This window comes from Vicugna pacos, chromosome 1 (assembly GCF_048564905.1).
Source record: "Vicugna pacos chromosome 1, VicPac4, whole genome shotgun sequence".
Classification (NCBI taxonomy): Eukaryota; Metazoa; Chordata; class Mammalia; order Artiodactyla; family Camelidae; genus Vicugna; species Vicugna pacos.
This window is the reverse complement of record NC_132987.1, coordinates 99,645,050-99,658,705: the sequence shown is the minus strand read 5'-3', so window position 1 is coordinate 99,658,705 and position 13,656 is coordinate 99,645,050. Positions and strand designations below refer to the sequence as shown.

At 34.2% G+C, this 13,656-nt stretch overlaps 1 long non-coding RNA gene across 2 annotated transcripts in view; it reads right to left on the bottom strand.

The window, feature by feature from the left end:
- Positions 1 to 13,656, bottom strand: part of LOC107034718 (uncharacterized) — a 76,475-nt gene that overhangs the window by 62,214 nt on the left and 605 nt on the right. For both annotated transcript variants that reach the window (XR_012075777.1, XR_012075779.1), the window contains exon 2: positions 3,230 to 3,446. This is a non-coding gene — a long non-coding RNA (uncharacterized lncRNA). The remainder of the gene's footprint in view (positions 1 to 3,229; positions 3,447 to 13,656) is intronic.

The following is a 13,656-nucleotide window of genomic DNA, read 5'->3' as shown; positions in this document are numbered from 1 at the left end:
AAGAACATGAGTGATGGGAAGGGAGCAAAGTCTTGTGAGAATCTATTTGTAGGCAGGGAGTGGTCTCCCTAAAGCAGAGTGGAGGAAGGGAAAAGCAAGAAATATTTGGCTTTGAAAGTGCAGGACCAGTGTAGGGAGATTCTTGAAAGCTTGGCAGAAGGTTAGACTTGATGCATCAGGACTTAAGAAAGATGAGTTCTGACAAATTCAAAGAGAGTGACTTGATAAATTCACTGTTTAGGGAAGGTTAGTTTGGCAGCAAACTTCACCGTAAGTGGTCTAAAATAGATTGGCTCCACTTGAGTTACTTTGCTAATAATATTTGGATTCAAACTTCAGCTACAGAGGAAGAATTCATATGTATATAACTTCATACATTCTATATGACGATTAAATTATTTACTTGATGTCTATGCCAATAATAAATGAGGAAGAAAGTTAAGCAAAAAATTTGACTCATATTGATGACCAACCTCATAAATGAGACCCCATGCCCACCCTCTTCTACCTCCTTTGCTCCACTCCCTGATTAAAGAATACATATTGCTTAAGAGGAACGAATAGTTATCACTCCCCTTTTATTATCTAATCCTCTTTAGGAAAAAGTAGATTTGTCCTTAGTTATACAAGATTATACAAGACTGTATGTAGTACTAATAATCATAATAGGGAACATATGCTATTATAAATAAATGCCTATTACTTGTCAAGTATAAAATAGATCTTATTTCATTTCATTTTTGCCACATTACTGCAAAGAAGGAACTGTGATCTCCATTTTTGCAGCTGGGTTGTCTAAGGCTAACAGGATCTAGAAGAACTTCCCTCAGATTGTGTTTTGGTATATAAAGTCAGGTGTGTCTGGCTTCAAAGCCTGTGCACTCAGCATGATTCTACCTAGTTTCTGGTGAGGACACTGCTTGCAACATTGGAATCATTCCTTTCCTGCTTGATCCTCATAAAGCTAAATGTCAAAGTTAAAGGCCACTTCAAACTACATCCAAATTACAGCATGCCAAAAAGTTAGTGAACTGCTGCTGCAGTGATCATGGAAAGCAGGAGTATTGATAGCAAGGTCTGGCTAAGAACTCAAGTGGCAGACTTCCAATTCGTAATTCTAAAATTAATTCAAAGTATCTTAGAGTCATAAAGAAGCCTGACATTGAATAATAAGTTAACATAACAATCTTCTAGTTTTGTTTCTTTGTTTCTGACACTTCTTAGTTTTGGAGATTCCATTCAGGCACATCTACATTCTGGCCTGTTTTTTAAAGTTCTTAAATTATTGACAGTGAGATTTTGACTGTCCCTCTCATTTTGGCATGGCTTTTCACTATTATTGATTTATATGTCCTCATTTGAAGAGCAAATAATCTCTGGTTTATAGCTTTTAAATAAGAGAAAGAAGGTTAAGAGTTGTCAGCTATCTAGGTACACAGTCCATTCCAACTTCAGTAATAATGTGTGATAAAGAAAGAGGGTATGGGTCTAGGTCAATTGATTTTAATGGCAGAAACTAAGGTGTCTGGTCACTTTCACTGACCCTAACTCACAAGTAAAAATTGCCATTTCAGTGGTCATCAATCAATTCAAATTATGGCATTTTTAGCTCAGAGTTTTAAGATTGCAACATAAGAAACCTGGAGAACTTACACTTCTGGAAGAATTATATACTACATTAAAGAGTCCTCTCATTAGGGGGAAAAAAGACCTTTCATAAAACATTGTTTTTATCACATATCCCTGAAAATTTGAGTGACTAAAATTAAAAAAAAAAAGTTTGCTGAAATTCAAATGGAAAAGAGAAAAAGAATCCTCAGGAGGCAGAAATGCCCTAAGTGTAAATGCCAAGATCATCACTCCAAATCCTGGGCTAGTAGCAAGACAGAGAAGATGAATTTGAGACTTATGCATTTAGCTAAGGGCTTTGGACAGGACTAAAATGGTCCCAGATCCACTGTTCTGATCAAACTGGATCATATGCTATTTTTAATAAAGACTTTATTTTCTTAGAGCAGTTTTAGGCTCATAGCAAAATTGGGCAGGGGGGAGGTACAGAGATTTCCCATATACCTTCTGCCCTACACAGGTATAGCCTCCTTCATTATCAACATCTCCCACCAGAATGGTACATGTTGCAACAAAGGAACCTACATTAACACATTATAATCACCCAAAGTCCACAGGTTACCTTAGGGTTCACTTTTTTTATTTTATATATTCAATAGGTTTGGATAAATAAATAATGATATATATACATCATTATATTATCATACAGAATATTTCCACTGCCCTAAAAATTCTCTGTTCTTTGCCTTTTCACCCCTTGCCTCTACTCTAACCCCTGGAAACCACTGATCTTTTGACTAAATATCCTCACAGTTTTGTCTTTTTCAGAATGTCATATAGTTGGAATCATACAGTATGTAGCCTTTTCAGATTGCTTTCACTTAGTAATATGCACTTAAACTTTCCTCCATGTCTTTCATGGTTTGATAGCTCCTTTGTTTTTTAGCACTAAATAGTATTCCATTGTCTGGCTATGTCACTGTTTATTTTATCCATTCACCTACCTAAAGACATCTTGGTTGTTTTCAAGTTTTTTCACACACACATGACCTTAAAAATATTAGTATTCAAAATATGTAAAGAACTCAATCTCATTAACAATCACAAAAACGCAAATAAATATCACAAGGAGATGTCATTCTACTTTTACCAAATTAGACAATATTAACCAGTATGATAAAGCCAAGTGTTGGGAAGCATGTAGTTCAGTTCAAATTCTATGGCAAGGATAGGAGTATAAATTTGGCAAAACCACTCTACATTTGGATTTACATTATAAAGCATGTATTTTACATTCATGTAGTCTACATTCTTCTTTTTCTAAACTACTGAGAAACACTTTATAATTACATCAGGAGAATGTCTACAGCAGCATTCTTCATGACAGTTATAACTGGAAACAAATGTAATGTCCATACACAGGAGAACAGATAAATTGTGAGTTTTTCCCAGAGTGAACTACTATATATCAATGAAAATTAAGGATATATAGCTATAAGAAAAACAGCTTAGTAAGTTAATATTGAGAGAAAAAAGTCACAGAAATCGTTAAAGAGTGGATAATTTTTCATTATGTCTATTTAACTACTTTGAAACTGTGTGTCCCAGAGTTCCCTTCTCTCTGTGCTTTTTAGATAAGGTTGCTACAAGGTAAATTTACCTGAAATTTGGAAGGTGAAATTTTTAACTCCCAGAAGGTCAGTATCATTCATGTGCAGTTGTAGCTCAAACACGTTGTCACTGAACTTGACAAAGAATAGCAGTCAGGCCTGCGGTTCCCCCAAATCCCTCCAGTCTTGTTCAGCTTCTCTGATTCTGGCTGTGGTTCAGTTCGGCTGTCAAGAGAGTCGTCTTATCCTTCAGGTCGTCTGCCTCACCTAGATTGGAGGCCATGGGAGATAAACATGTTTCCATTTTGTCCTTGGTCTCTCCCACTTCACGTCTACCTTCACTTACAGACCAGGCCTGGCTAACATCTAAATAATGTATTGTTTTTGTATGCATTGTATTGATTTTTTAATTAAAGAAAGGGAGTGGCCAACACAAAATTTACTTCTAAGAGGAAGGCAGGAATAGGAAATAAACATACTGGTAGATTCAGTGGTATCTGGAATGGTGTGGGTAAAGTTCTTAAGATAGGAGGGGGGATTCACCAGTGTCCATTTTATTATTTTGCTTCACAATTTACCCATAGATTATATACATAATTTTGTGTATCAAGTATTATATAAGAATAATAAAAATTAAAGCACTGAGGTAAGAAGGGCAATAAAAAAAAAGAGAAGAAATAAAAAATTCAACAGGAAAAGAATGTAGTATCCAGAGCAGAAGGTGCACTGATTTTCTGAAGCAGCCCTAGAAAAAACCCATCCTCAGAGACAGCAGGGGTTAGAAACATGAGCAGGCCTGGGAGTACAGCAGAATAGCTTGTCTGTCTAAAGAACTAAGGCACAACCAGTGAGGACTCCATTTTGGACAAAGTTTCACCAGATTCCTAACGTGGTTCTCACAGTTGAAGAAGAAATGGGGGAGTATCCCCACATATCCATACAGCATAAATGAAAAGAAAAATGCGTCCACTCATTTGCAAGGAATGCCTTCACTATTTTCTTACTCCACAACAGAAATGAATTATCATTATTTAAAAATGATAGCTACTTAGAAAATCAGAAATAAATCAAGTGAGAATCAATTAAAGTGATTAAATGTATCAGAAATCAGTAGTCTAAGAGTTTTTAATTGACAATGTAACTCTAACAAAGACTGTATAATAATACCAACAAAGGCTACAGATTACCTTGGAATAAACTTAACAGGGAATGTGTAAAACCTATTTTAGGAAATTAAAACTGTACCACTGGACATAGACATTCTCATTATATGCAGAAACATATCTTGTTCCTAGATAGGAAATCTCATTGCTGGAAAGATCAATTCTCCTTGAACCAACACATAACATTAAAATTTTAATCAAAATCCTAATAGAATTTTTTAGAGGAAAGGGAACTAAGTTGATTCTCAAATCCATGTGGAAAAGTAAGTCAATGAAAAGGAAAAGAAATTGTCAAAATGAATAAATATACATTTGTCCGACCAGATATAAACTTTTATGATAAAGCTTCAGTGATTAAAACAGTATGTTACTGACCTTGACAATCAGATTAATGAAACACAAGAGTCAAGCAAAGACCCATGTGCATATAGAAGTTTTATACATAGTAAATGAATCATTTCAAAACAGTGGGAAAAAACAGCTTACTTGCTAACTATTATTTTAACTGCCTGTACATTTAAGAATAGAATTGGAAATCAGTCTCACAACATACATTATAATAAAGTTCTATTAACTTTCAGGTTTGACTATAAAGAAACCAAAAGTATATAAGAATAAAATGTGGGAACATTATTTAAATCTTAATTTGGGAAGTTCTTTCAATGCATGACTGAAGAAAACACTGGACTATATAAACTTCAGCATGATAAAACGTGGCATAAACAGAATAAAAAACAACTGACATACTGGAAAAAACTACTACAGTATATAATTGAGAATTTTGATATGAATATTAATAAGAAGAATCTACAAATAATAAAATGACTAACGAATGAAGGACATAAAATAAGTTTAAATGAACAAAAATTTTTAATATCACTAATGAACATATAAATGCAAAAATAAAGCAATTGTAATTAATCATCTCCTATGTGATTGGCAAATATTTCGACTATGCAAAACTGGTGAGAAGGCAGGGAGAGGCAGGGACACATACAAATTTATATTCAGGAGTATAACTTGGTACACATATTTGAAGGACAAACTAGCAATGTCTATCAAAATTCTGAATGTGTATAGGCTTTACTTGAACTTCTAATAAGTGATATGCAGAAATCATTGTACAAAAAGGAAAGACAGATACAGAAAGGTTTCAGTGCAGAATTATAATAGCAAAAAGCTAGATATAACACAAGTATCCAACACTACCCAAGCATCTGAATGTTTAAATAAGTTATAGTACCCTAGTGTGGTAGAAAATTACATCACTATTAGATTGGAACTGAATTTTGTATAATGTGGAAAGATATTTACCATATATTATTAAATATGCAAATATTTAATATGTAAAATATGAAATATGCAAAATTACAGAGCAATATATCATATGAGCACATTTCTGTTAATAAAAATTTAGTTATATTATGTATAACTATGCAGAAAAAAAATTTAAGAAAACACACCATATGGAGAAGTTGTACTGTTTGAAGGGGAAAAGTTTTCTAATTTTACATACTACCACGTTATTTAATTTTTTTACAATAAGCTATATAAAGAAAATGTTTTCGGTTGGCCTAAAATTTAGAGAAAAAAAATCGACATCAAAAAGAAGAAATCTAGGGCAACAGTATACCTCACCTAGTCCTCTGAGCTCATCATCTTCATGAATAAAACAACTCTTTGCCCATATTTGAAATTCTTAAAGTGTATGGCACCGAAACAAGTATAAGCCTATCTCCTAAAATAGTGCAAAAGAAAAATTTTAGGAAATGCATAGCTAATTTTGTTAAAAATATATTTAAAAGAGTTCTAAAGTTAGTCTAAAAGATTCCTAAGTAGACTGCATTACAAGGATTATTTTCTTTATAGAAATTTTGGCCCATTAGCAATTAAATCTCTCTCTTTCATAACAGTAAAAAAAAAAAAAAGACTGAAAATCCCCTTTAATACATGGAGGTAAGTTTATAGAAATAAAAACATAAAATATTATCCAAAAAGTCCTCTGTCTACCAAGGTAAATCCTTCCCTGAAGCAGTTATCACACTTAAAAGTATATGATTATTTCAGTAACTAGTTGTTAAACATCTGGGCTCCTCCAACTAAGCTACAAGCTCCCTGAGCTCAGGAATTCTTTCATTCTGGTTTCTTAATATATGCACAGTGCCTAGGAAATGGTAGGTGCAAAATAAATATTTGTGGAAGGAAGGAAGGGAGGGAGGGAGGGAGGAAGGAAGGAAGAAAGGAAATGGAAGGGAAGGAGGTAGGAGAGACAGAAGAAGTCAATCACAACATTTTAGAAGAAAAAGGAATCTCCAAGACCATCTCTGTTGAAGAGATACAATCAATGCCACAGAGCTGTTCCTGGAACTCTCTTCTAATAGCTAGACCAGAATTCTTTCTGCTCTACCAGGCCACAGATGCTATTCTGTTTCAAGTTAGTGGATTTTATCCCAATCTGAAACAAAATAGTATCTTGATGCATTTAGTACACAAATTTGGTAAAAAAAAAAATAGCCAAACCTTTCAACAATTATTACTAAAATCTCAGATAGGTGGTTGTTAAAATATTTGAGGCAGACCATTTGAATACGACCAAGAGATTCTAAACATTTTACATCCCTTCCCTTCTCTCCTTTATATTCAGCTTATATGTAGTGAAGGCTAGAAGGCTACTTTATTTTGCACCTCTCTTGAATTTCTTTTGTATGTCAGGTAAAAATTTAAGGCCAAAACTTTGAGTTATGGAAAACTAAGTAAATACTTTGAAAAGACCATGTTTCTTAACACTTTCTTTGTTGAAAAAGAGAAAACCACCTGATAATGGATGCCATGTTCAAGAATTCATATTAACTCCCTACTGACTGTTCAGCTATGTAAAACAATTTTTAACCATTGGGACAGTTTTATTCATGTGCTCCAAAGCCATATCTAAAATCTAATGATCTTATTGTGACTGCATACTCTTTTGATAGGTTGAGGAACAATGAAGGTGGCAAAGAGGATTAGACTATTAAAGTGCCACATCATAAGGCATAATTAAATTTAGGAAACCAAAGCTGATTTAGGTTTATAACTATTCTCTGAATTCTAGAGCTCCTAAAAAGAACAATTAAAGAATGTTGTTCACATTAAAAATAACATATAACTTATTCATACTTTGGAGACAAAGATTGAAACTCGTATAAGAAGAAAAATTTGTGTGACCACAAACTTGTTCTTAGGAGATGGGATTCACTAATTAATTCAACAAATATTACGACGTGCCAGAGGGTTACTTATGGAGTTATTAATTGTAGGTCAAAAAGTAAATCACACCCAGAAGACAAAAAAAAAAAACTGAAAAAACCCCTCAAGATATTAAATCATTTTACTACTATCTAAAAATGACAATAGTACCAATTGCAAAATTGCATTATTATAGTGTTTAGGAACTGCTATGGATTGAACTGTATTCCACTAAAACTCACATGTTGAAATCCTAATTCCCAATGTGACTATATCTAGAGATTGGGTCCTTAGGAGATAATTAACATTAAATGAGATTATAAGGGTGGGGCCCTAATCTAAAAGGACTGTGGTCTTAAAAAAAAAAAGAGAGAGAGAGAAAAAGACAGACAGAGAAAGAGATCTCTCTCTCTCTCAGCCATGTGAAGATACAGTGAGAAAGCCAGAAACTGAATTGGCTGGTACCTTGATCTTAGACTTTGCAGCCTCTGAAACAACTATAAGAAAATAAATGTCTATTGTTTAAGCCACCCAGTCTACAGTATTTTGTTATAGCAGCCCAAGCTAAGACAAGAAAATAGATTGCTTGCTTTCAATAAGAAAGACCTAGTTTCATATTTTGCCTTAGCTAACTCTCTAAATCTTATTTTCCTGTATGTAAAAAGTTTTTAACCTATCCTAAAGTCCATTTTTAGTAATATAGCTTATAATACATATAAAGGGGTTATTACAGAACTAACTAAATAAAAATATTTTATCTTTTATTAATTATTTAAATAAACTGTTTAGCAAATCATAGAGTGTTATAACTTAAATAGAACTTATACACTACATATCTATATACAAATTCATCATTAATAAATGGCTTTTCAGAAAGAAGTGATTTGTCTCTTGAGTCTAGTCATTTGTTTTGATCTTCAAGTTCAAGGTAGTATAATCTTTGAATAACTAGCTTCATGGCAGAAGATACTAATGCTCATTAAACAAGGTAAAAGACTATGAAATTATTTTATCAAGTTGTTGAACACACTGTTTATGTAGCATTTGGTGAAAATATTTTAAAATATTATCTTATTGTTTGTATAATTGAACATATTAGTATTAGTCTAATAAGTAAAAATTGCCCTTAGTATACACACTATTTGACAACAGACAGGCAATCAGTTCATGGAATGAATGGATAAATCTAATTATTTTAGTAACACCAGAAATATATATGATGACATGCTCTAATACACATTCATTCAATCACTCATTCAAAAGCATCTAGTCACCATACATGGTATGCTGTGAAAAATTAATATGAGCCAGATATGACAGTAGTCTGTAAGCAGCTAGATGCCCAAAATTTAGTGAAGGGTCTCTCCTACATCCTATCATATCCACTCCATATTTACTTCTTTTATCTGTTCATTCAGTTAATGTATTTTAAGCAGCCACAATATATTTAGCATTCACCTTTTTAGAAACTGGGGATACAATGGAGAACAAGACAACGAAGCCTTTTCTCATGGAGGCTCCATTCATAGTCCGTACTGTACATGCCCGTTTCCATCTTTATCTTCTTCTGTCTTGGGCACATCCACCACCTACTGAAGTTTGTGGCACACAGTAATGAATAGTGCAATTAGACACAGGACTAGCATGTGTGCCATACTCCCATATCCAAACCCATGGTAGAAATTATTAGTTATGGCTCTCATTTCCCAAGAGTCTGAATGTGATGTCAACATCCTTTCATCACAGTATTCATAACAGCCATGATTAATCAATTAGAGTTAACAAACAAACTAAAATATCCATTTAAACCTCTGAGTAGAAAGCATAAAGTAGGTACAAGCTATAACCCCCACCTTCAATAAACAGGAAAAAATGTATACATCCAAAAGTAAAATTTGTAAGGACATCAGAGCAGTGAGGAAGCAGAGAGGAATGGGCAAAGTGTTTCCAGAGCTGGACTGTCTCTTCCTAGGCAAGATGAGACCAGCAGAGGTTATCTTCATCGGAAGCATCTGCCAGATCTGTGATCTGAAGATCCAGTTAGACTTAAGCAAAGGAACTCTACTAGGAGAACGACAAACTAGCAAGAGCTTTGAGTAGTCACTGGAAATAGAATATGAGTACTGGGGGTGATGCAATGCCTAGGAGACAAACCCTACTAGAGGGAGGGGTCTGCAAAAACACAAGATATGTCTCTACTTGAAATACATGAGACCCAAGAAGTACTAAATTTATCTTAAGTTACCCATCAAACTAAATTTCCAATTGAACTGAGGTAATTTACCCTCAGTCTATATGTGTAACAGAGACGAGCACACAGTGACTGAGGGAAAATGACATGAATGTCTCTACGGTTTCTGGCAGAAATAAATATGAGACATCAGAAGAAGCAGGAAAATGTAACTTACAGTCAAAAGATAAAAATCACATGCTACAAGGAGATTCCCCCCACCCTTGTCATGTTACTGGAATAAACATATAAAAACTTTAAAATAAATAACATGAATGATTTTAAATAATGGAAAAAAATGAGATTTTCAACATACAATTAGAATCAATATAAAAATTAAGTGGGACATTCTAAAACTGCAAATACATACATAATATGAATTCAAGAGCTGATGGAGTGTGTTTAATAGCAGGCTAGACACAGTAAAAATACTATTAATGAGTATAAAAGTAGAAAAATATTTAAACTGAAGTACACAGAAAAAAATTTGAGAAAAGCAGAACTGCATATTAGACTACAGGGCAAAAATAATACAGAACAGCAAATACATTCATACTTCAAATGTTCTGAGTACAATAATAAGACTCTTTAAAAAAAACAACATTGGCACCAGCTTTTTAGTTACAAGTCAAATTTATTCCCTACCGATACCTTTACATGAAAAATCTTCACATAATAAATTTTCAACACACAGAAGACAGAAATATATGGAACTATAACAGTCTAGCCCAAGGAAAAAAAATGTATAAACACTCTGGTTCATTAAATGAGATTTGTCCTGTTATGGCATAATCGTAACATGGGAGTCACCATTTATGTTTAAATAGTATAGTGTTTCATAGAATCTAACAATGTAATCCACACTAAGTCATAATTTCAATACACTTACTCTTTTAATGAATGTGCAGAGAATTGGATCAATTTTCCATTCAATGAATTTTTCTTATATAGATGAGGGAAGAGAAATAAGTATGGATTAAACAACAAGGGCAATTTGTCCCCTGAATTACCTTGATATTGTTGTAAGATTTTTATTATTTGGCAATGATTTTTCCAGTGGAGCACATTTCTGAAATAATAATGTGAATTACTGAGGTACGTAATTAGACAATTTTTCACTCTACTCACTATTTTCAAAAACTATCTCTAATCACTAAATTGAAGGTAAGGTTTAATTTAAGAAAATGAATACTGAGATCACAACTTTTTTGACTTCTCTTGGCTGCTTCTTTTTCTCTCTGTAAATGAGGGGGTAGGTCCAGCTTGCCCTCTAAGATAATTTCAAGCTATGAACTTCATTTAGTTATCCACTTAAAAGTCTCTAACAGTTACATCTGCTTAAAAAAAAAGGACAATTCAACAATCTGGCAGTTTTTAGTCTATCCCATTTATATTTATGAATATAATAAAAATTGATGCTAAACCTGTTATCTGATAAATTTTTATTCTAATGCTCCCTTGTTGATATATTTTGCTATACCAATTTTAAAAGTTTAACTTTAAATGATATATATTGTCACTCCTCTATGGAAAACTGAAAACAAATGTACATTTTTATTTTGTCCCACTTATTCTTAATAACCTATTTCTTTTTCTATAAGTGTTATCATTTTTTGGTCTTTCAAGAAGTTGCCTTCATAATCTTAAATGATCTACTTATGCTTCTATTTCTTAAATTGCCCATTCTAAATAATACCTATTAACTCCCTGCTAAGAAAAATGAAGAGTGACAACAGCTACTACCCAATTTAGATGATTTACATAATGATATTTAGGATTTCTGACCTCATTAGGTTTAGATGGACTTTGCGTTGATGCTGTAATGGACAAGACTCTGGGGGATGTATTTTGCATGTGAATGGATATAAATCTTTGGTGTCCAGAAACTGAATTGTGGTAGGCCGAATAACACCTTCCCGAAGAAAGTTCACATTCTAATTCCTGGAACCTGTGAACATGTTAATTTATATGACAAAATGTTTTTCACAGATATTTTTAAATTTACAGAGCTGGAGATGGGGAGACTATCTTGGATTGTCCAGGTGGATCCATTTAATTACACGATGTCCTCTAAGAAGGAACTGATCCACTATTGCTTGCTTTGAAGACAGAGAAAGAGAATCACTGAGCTAAGGAATGTGGGTTGCCTCCAGAAGCTGAAAATGGCCCTCAGTACCCAGATCGTAAGAAAATGAGGACCTCCAGAAAGGAAATCAGCCTTGCTGACTTTATTTAGTCCTTTGAGATCCATACCCAATTTCTGATTGACGGAACTGTAAAATAATAAACTTGGGTTGGCATAAGATACTAAATTTGTAATAATTTGTTAAGGCGGCAATAGAAAACGAAAAACAACCTGTTTAGTTTCATTTGAATTCCACTCCTAGATTAAGGGCCTTCCATTCTGAGGTCATGTAATTTCTACCTACTTCTTGAACAAACAGGATCCTGTTGGCAAGGAGGAAAGGGTAGGTGGCAGGGAAATGCAATGACCAGGGCCTGCGATTTGGTTGCATCTCTAGTCCTATCTCTCAAACTTCCACCTCGTGCTTTATGATCCTCTAGTTCTGATCTGTGAAATTGTCCTCTGCTTCTATGCTCTTGATAATTTAGTTCCCTCTTCCTGGAATATCTCCAGCCAATTGTTTCACATTTTCACATTAACCCACCAGCTGGCTCCCTCTTACTCTTCAAAGTACTGCTTAGACATATTCTTTTCCACTAAGCCTTCAAGATAAAAGATAAAATTATACAGTCTTTACCCAATTCTGTTTCTGCCCGACGTCCGTATTGCAATTATGTTATATACCACAATAAATTATATTTACGTGTTTACCTTCTGTCTCTCCTGGTTGTTAACCAGTGGCTAACACTATGCTCAATAGCTGTTAATATGATCATTATACATAATAATATTAATGAATTGAGTGTTTGAACTATGCATTCTTCATAAGGAAATTATAGTGTATTGTACTCACCACAGACACACATACACTTTTTACTCTTTATATTATTCAAGATTTTAAAACTGCACAAAAGTGAAGAGAACATTATAATGAATCCCCATCAACCATAATTCAGCTTCAATAACCATCAACACTTTCATACACATTTTTAAATTGTCTAGAAATTCAGTGGCAGACTATTTTCCTATAAGGCTGACCTGCTGTCAACATGGATTGTTCTACTAAATCTAAAACGAGGAAACAGATTTCAATTCTCCAGATTCATAGTTCTAACGAACTTTAACAGCACTAAAGGAAAAAACACACTCAGAAAGAGCCATTAAGTACCACCAAAAAGTGAGAAAAACCGGGTCTATTATAGCCTAGAACCAGAAAAACACTCCACAAGTGTCCTAAATGGCCATTACATGTTATGGGGCTTGTGCATGAAAATTCCTGCCACTCCGACTTAATTCAAGAGAAAGCTAAGGCATTTTGTTTTCATTTTTGTTTTTAACGGCCCACTTCAGTGTTGGCAATTGGAAAAAAAAATGTGTCTCTGCTGCTCTGGATAAATCACATTGACTGAAGACTGCTTGAATTCATTTTTCCCAAAACAAAAACAGGACTGAGGATCTGATCGGAGTTCCAGGGACACCCGCCCCGGCCTCCTTCTATGCCCGCACTGCGGCAGGGGCTCTTCTAGAGACGCTCCGGGCGCGCAGGGGAGAGGGAAGGCTTAGGAACCCCAACCTGGAATCTATAGAGTCCAGGCAAAAGCACGCTACAAAAGGTAGGAAGAACGAAATAACAAAGGCTGCAACCTGAGCCTGGTTTGGAACATACCCCCAAAACGCAATAACCTAACGGTCCTCCCTCTCACTCAGGCGAACAGGGACAGACCGGAACTACGC